General features: G+C 43.2%; 1 non-coding gene across 1 annotated transcript; it reads right to left on the bottom strand.

Moving 5' to 3' along the window:
* Window positions 1-6,754: 6,754 nt before the first annotated feature.
* LOC127691712 (U6 spliceosomal RNA) lies at window positions 6,755-6,859 on the bottom strand. The gene has a single exon (XR_007979314.1). It is a non-coding gene; the product is annotated as a U6 spliceosomal RNA (small nuclear RNA).
* Window positions 6,860-7,083: the final 224 nt, after the last annotated feature.

Raw genomic sequence — 7,083 nt, 5'->3', positions numbered from 1 at the left:
TATCTCTGTTTCTCTCTTGTCTCTTTGTTTCTGTATCTCTGTGTATGACAGAGAGAGAGAGAGAGAGAGAGCGCTCAAGGGCCATGGTGAATGTGTGGAGACCTGAGGATAACTTTCATGATTGGTTCTTTCCTTCCAGTTGCATTCCTAGAACTTAATCCAGACCATCTGGCTTTCACAGCATGCACTTCCGCCTACTAAGCCATCTTTCCATCCCACTGTAAATTTATATAGGGACACACAATTATGGAGACTGAGAAATCCTAAGATCTACCTGCATTTAACAAACTGGAAACCACGGAGGGCTGGTATCCAACGGTAGTCATTGGCTGGGGGGTCTTTGAGAGATGTTCCCGGTCCAGACAATCACAGGAGACTTACCTCCAGGAAGCCTGACTGGAGATCACAGCTTCAGCCTCTGCGAACATTTGCTGCACTCTGAAGTGTAGGAACGACTGTCAGCGTTATTTCCTCCCATAGTAACAAGCAAGGACCCAAGGGACTGCCATGTTCATCCCTGTGTACATTGGAAGGACTGAGACATGTTTGTTAAAGGGCGTGTGCCGTGAAGTGGGCATCCCGGGCTTAAATCAGCTGAGTTCAACCATGTTCTGTCCTCTACCCTTAACTCTCTAGCAGACTGCGGTGCACCGGAACTAAGGCCAGGGTCCACGAGCTATGATTTTATCCTTGTTTCTCTTGGTTTTTGCTGCCTCATTCTCCCTAATTTCTAGCTCACAGCTTTAATGTAGACACACATGAAAACTTGTCATGTGTGTGCACATGTGTGTGTGTGCACATGTGCATACATGGAGGCCAGAGGCCAACCTTAGATGCTGTTCCTCAGGAGCCATCTACCTTGTTTTTGTTTTTTAAAGATTATTTATTTATTTATTTATTATTTATTTATTTATTATATGTAAGTACACTGTAGCTGTCTTCAGACACCCCAGAAGAGGGGGTCACATCTCATTGTGATCCACCATGTGGTTGCTGGAATTTGAACTCAGGACCTTTGGAAGAGGAGTCAGTGCTCTTAACCCCTTAGCCATCTCCCAGCCCCTACCTTGTTTGTTTAAGACAGGGTCTCTTTCTCACTGGGACCTAGCACTTACTGGCTGAGCCAGACTGACCAGTGAGCTCCACTGGCCCACCTGTCCCCACTTTTCCTTCTAGCACTGGTACTGCAAGCCTATGCTTCCGAGACCAGCTTTTCATACAAGTGCAGGAAATTGAACTCAGGGTCTCAGGTTTATGTGGTAAGCATTTTACTAACCGGCCATCTCTGCAGCCTTCAAGAAAATGTAGTCTGAGTTGGACAGCAGTGGCCCATGCCTTAATCCCCACATTCGGGAGGCAGAGGCAGGCAGATCTTTCTGAATTCAAGGCCAGCCTGGTCTACAAAGTAAGTTTCAGGACAGCCAGGGCTACACAGAGAACCCAGTCTCAAAAAACAAAACAAAACAAAACCAGCCAGCCAACAAACCAAACAAACAAACAAAAAAGTTATCCTAGTCTATGCTGAAACAATTGTATTTAGTAGTTGCCAGGTTGTTAAGGTAAGCTTTGCATATACAAAGTTGGATCAATATGTTGGCAGAATATCAGCTTTATGTAGCTAGTGGACACTCTGTACAAGGAGGCATAGGCCAGCTCACTCATGTTCAGGGGAACCTACAGGAACATGTTTGTGCCTGGGCTATTGGAATAGGAGACGGGAGCCCTCCTGAAAACATGACCAAAGTCTACAGTCCAGGCTCAGGATTGCAGTGACTGAAAGGTGAATTTAACGAGATCCGAAAGACAGAACATTGATATTCTTCTATCAAATAGGCTGATCTTTCCCAATGAGGTCACTTTGCTTCATAGCCTTGCCTGTGAGTACTTCTGGTGTCTTTGCCCTACGAGGCCAGATGAAGGGATCAGTAACAAGCACCTATTCTGACTTGGAAGGAGTATTTTCTTCTCTTCTTTGAGACAGGCACTTATCAAACTTGCTATATAGTTGAAGATGGCATAGAACGTGTAGTGCACTTGTCTCTAGTTCCACAGTAAATGTGTACCATGAAGTGTTGTCTGTGTGTGGCTTTGTACATGCTAGGCAAGGGAGTCAGTCTTCTATATCACAAAGATATGGAATATCTAGTTCACTAAAACATAAGTAATAGTGGAATGGTTCGATAATAAAATTTCTCTTTTCTTTTTCTTTTTCTTTTCTCCTCCTCCCCGCTGGCCTCAAACTCAGAAATCTGCCTGCCTCTGCCTCCCAGAGTGCTGGGATTACAGGCTTGCGCCACCACCGCCCGGCTGAAGACACCCTGTTTTAAACAAACAAAACAAAAGGAAAAGATAGGGTAATAGCTCACACCCAAGGATTAGTGTGGTTTGTCAGAAAAATTATGAAGGCTTTGGCTTGCTTAATCCCCAGTCTCTCTGTCTCTGTCTGTCTCTCTCTCTCTGTCGCTCTCTCTCTCTGTCACACACACACACACACACACACACACACACACACACACACACACACTTCTTTTTCTTTCTCTTTTTGTTGTTGGGGATTAAAACCAGAACACATGCATAATGCTAGGTAAAACACTCTACTACTTACCTATCCTATATAGAGGTAATTTTTGAAATTATATCAGTGCTGTAGAAGATTTTCTAAAACCTTTTATGGGTTCTTTGTGAATTCCACATCATGTACCCCAATCCCACTTACCTCCCTGTCCCTTCTTACTTGCCCCTTGCTCTTGTAATCTCCCCTTCAAAAGGAAAAAAGTCTCATTGTGGAAGCTGTAGTATCACAACATGTCCATAGCATACCGTATTGTACACACTTCTTTACTTGCGAATGTTCATTGCAATGGGTTGCTGGTCTGGTTCTAGGCCAATGGCTTCTGCTATACTGCCAGTATGGATGCTCACAGGGGTTCCTTTCAGATAAACAGTTGTTGTCCTGTGTCATGGAGATCCTGCAGCTTTGCTTCTGCAGGACCTGCCCCTTCACATGCTCCAGCTGTTCACAGATGGGGCAGATGTTGGGGTGGGCCAACTCAAAGCTCTGGATCTGGGCCTGGGTGGTAGCTGAGCTGGTCAGCCCATCCACTGTGGTGGAAATTTTATCTAAGACTAAACACAATACATTTTAAGTCATTTAAAAGAAAAATTATTATTAAAATTTATTTTATGTGCATGAATGTTTTGCCTGCCTGTATTTATGTGTATCACATGCATGCTTGATGCCTGTGGAGGCCAGAAGAGGGTGTTTGGGCTCTTAGAACTGGAGTTTGGGAGCCAAATTTGAGTCTACAAATGTGTAGTGAGTGCTTTAACTGTTTAGTCAGCCCCACTCTGGATCACTTATATAGCCTTTCGGGAGTGAAATTGCGAAGCGATACAGATACACCTTGTTGTTGATGAGGTCACTTAGTCCTAACCTTTATGATTTCAAGTAGCGCACTCTCATGGTTTCAGTGTGAAGTGTCTGCATGGGATCATGACTTTGAACACTTGGTCCCCAGTTGGTTGCCATTTTGGGAGGTGTCTTAGTTTGCTTATTCTTGCCATGAAGAGACACCATGACCAAAGAAAATAGTATAAAGGACAACATTTAATTTGGGCTGGCTCACAGTTTCAGAGGTTCAGTCCATTATCATCATGACTGGAAGCACGGTAGCATGCAGGCAGGCATGGTGCTGGAGCAGCTGAGAGGCCTACATCTTGATCAAAGGTAACCAGGAGATTTTCTTCTGCAGGCAGCAAGGAGGAGGGTTTTTTCCATACTGGGCTGAGCTTGCGCAAAGCTCATTCCCACAGTGATGAACTTCTGCCAAGAAGGCCACATCTACTCCAACAAGGCCACCTGGCCAAGCCTATTCAAACCACCACAGGAAGTAATGGAGTTTTTAGGATGTGAGCCTACCTGCAGGAAGTGGGCCACTGTGGTCGTGCCTGGTTCTTTTCTCTCAGTCTATTACCCACCACTCTGATTCTCCAGAGAATTAACAATTCTAGTGACCTCAGACTCTAGCTGCCAGAGACTCTTGCCAATCACTGTCCCTTCCCCAGCAAGACTGGCTGTATCCCTAAGACTGGTAGCCACAGTGAGTCTGCCTTCTTTAGGCTGCTTCGGTTGAGTATTCTGTCACGGCGATTCAAGAAGCAACTAATGTGCATAAAAACTGGTATCAGTTGATATTTGCATTTAATCGTCATTTTGTTAGAACTGGCAATCTATTTTAAAACCATGAACTAGATTATTTAAGCAGGAGGAAGAGAGACTACTGCTTCTGTAAAGGGCCAAATATATCCTTCAATCATGTCATATACTACTATTTATGTATTTATTTACTTTTGCTTCAGTAGAGCACCTTATATATTTGATATTTGGAACCCATATTTAGAAAAAAATCCTTTGTTTTATACATTGAAATTGTCTGTAAGGTCCATGAATTGAGATTAATAATGCCTAGAAAAGAGATGTGAACACTGGATATTTTTAAATTGAACTTTATGTTTATAGTTGTTTAAAAATGGGAAACTGTTATAAGCAGTTATATAACAAACTAAAAATTAATTTTAAAATACTTAATGGTTTTTAGTTTTTAAAAGATTTATTAAGTCTATGTTTGTGTGCCTACATGAGTTTATGTGTACCATGAGTGTGTCTGGCTCCTAGTGAGGTTAGAGGGCATCATAACCCCTGGACCTGAAATTATCGGAGGTTGTGGTAAGAGGGCTGGTAATCGAACCCAGGTTCTCTGGAAGAGCAGCAAGCAAACACTCTTCACCTTGAACCTTCTCTCTAGCCACTTTTTAATTTTTGACCTTTCTGAGACAGGGCCTCTTATAACCCAGCCTAGCCTCAAATTACCAGGTGCCTGAGGATGACCTAATCCCCCTGCCTCCCCTCAGAGCACTGGGATTGTAAGTGTGTGCCTCCATGCCTCATTCTATGGGGTTCAGGGGATTGAACCCAGGGCTTCACGAGTTCCACTCAAGTGCTCGATCTGAGGAGCTACATTCCCAGCCATGTTTATAGAAAAGGATAAAACACTAGAGTCACACAGTTGCCTGCTGCCAGAACAAACAGTGGCCTCACACTGTACTATTTTGAGCTTGAGGTGTAACTTGAACAAATTCATCAATGGCTTGGTCAAATGTGGTCTTCACACATTCAGCAGATGATATGGTCAGATGTGTTCATCTGTTCTCCCCTTTGTTGATCAAGAACGCTTAATTAGCTTTAATTTTAAATATTCTTGTTACAGGAAGCAACATGCACTGATAGAAAAGGTCTTTAACGTAACTTTGACAGAAAGTCTTAAAAAATTCACCACAGTTTACAATAAATTTGCTGTCTTTTGTTTTTGTTTGTTGCTTCAGAATTGAGGCTAAGAACTTTCAAACATTTCTGAAGTGAAAAAGAATTTTACTATATATAAAAATTCTGAGTAACTAAAGATACACATGGTGAATTAAAAGTCCTTGGATTTCATTTCCTTGTCTTTATAATCCCTGCAGCACCACTGCTGATTTGGAATGCATAGCTTACATACACAAGTGTGTAGGATCACTGATGGAGGGGGGCACCACACCCAAGCCAAGTCAGTGGTTCACAATCATAAACTGTCAAGTTGAACTTGTGTGGCTGAGTACCTGTGCACTGGGGACAGTGCACCTGACTGCTTCCAGAGTCAGCCTGCATGGAGGGAGCAATGATTATGAAGAATAAAAATAATAAAAACACGATAGAGTAACTAGGACTGGAGACATGGCTCAGTGGCTAAGAGCACCCGCTGGTTGAGCCTAGAGGCCCACATCTTTGATCCCAGGATTTCGGTAGGCAGAGACTAGCCTGGTCTACAAAATGAGTTCCATAATAGCTAGGGCTACATAAAAAAAGCCTATCTTGAAAGAAAACAAACAAACAAAACAAAACAAAAAACCAAACAAATAACAACAATAAACCCCAAGCCAAACAAAACCAAACAAATAAAAAAAAAAAACCAACAAAAAACCCCAAAACCAAACAAAACCAAATTATCCCAAAACCCCCAAACCAAACCAAGCTACACCACCAACAAAAAAATGTTCTATGTCATGACTCAAATTATTTTTTCATGACTTCTCTCAACTGGATCTTTCACAAAAAGGCTGGATATTTTCCTTGGTCTGTTTATTGTCTACCTGTCTGTGGTGGGCTTACCATGTGTCAAAACAAGGCAACCCAAGGTATCTGCTTTGGAGATGTCACACAGAGGCACAACTATAGTAGTAAAACCCAAACAAAACTCAGATGTGCAGGTATAGTTTATAAAATATGATTGATGTGTTTAAAACTGAAGACTGTGTTGTGGCATGTACAATAGAAAAAGGAAGGCAAACCTGACAACACAGATGGACCTTCCTGACAGGAAGCAGAATGAGTCAGAACAAAAGCTTCCTCCTCCTCCTCCTCCTCCTCCTCCTCCTCCTCCTCCTCCTCCCCCTCCCCCCTCCCCCTCCCCCTCCTCCTCCTCCTCCTCCTCCTCCTCCTCCTCCTCCTCCTCCTCCTCCTTCTCTTTTGTGTGGAATACTTCTGATAGATGGTGGTGTACCTCTATAGTTCTAGCATGGGGGGATAGAAGCAGAAGAATGAGGACCTTTGGCTACATACCAAGGTGAGCCAGTCTGGGCTGCTAGAGACCCTGTGTACACACACACACACACACACACACACACACACACACACACAGAATAAATAAATAAAATTAATATTAAGAAGGAGTGCTTGCCAAATTTGTGTATTATTCTTGTGCAGGGGTCATGCTAATCTTATCGCTATAGTCCCAATGACAGTATCTACGTTGTCAAAGAAAGTTGTATGAATATTTTTCTATGGAGCACTTCTGTAGGCCAAGTGGACCGTGGGGACTCTATGGCAAAAAATAGCCCAAGTCGTCAGCTTTTTACTGCACGTATTCCTACTGTGAGAAGGAAAGAGTGGTGGGCCTGGCAGTATATAGGCCTGCAGCCTTCAGCTTACTTGAGCAGAGGCTGAGAAGCTGAAAGTTCAAGGTCCCCTTGGGCTAGAGGGTGAGTTCC

The sequence above is a fragment of the Apodemus sylvaticus genome, chromosome 8, assembly GCF_947179515.1.
Source record: "Apodemus sylvaticus chromosome 8, mApoSyl1.1, whole genome shotgun sequence".
NCBI classification, from domain to species: domain Eukaryota; kingdom Metazoa; phylum Chordata; class Mammalia; order Rodentia; family Muridae; genus Apodemus; species Apodemus sylvaticus.
Note: the sequence above shows the minus strand (reverse complement) of the source record. Positions and strands in the feature narration are given on the sequence as shown.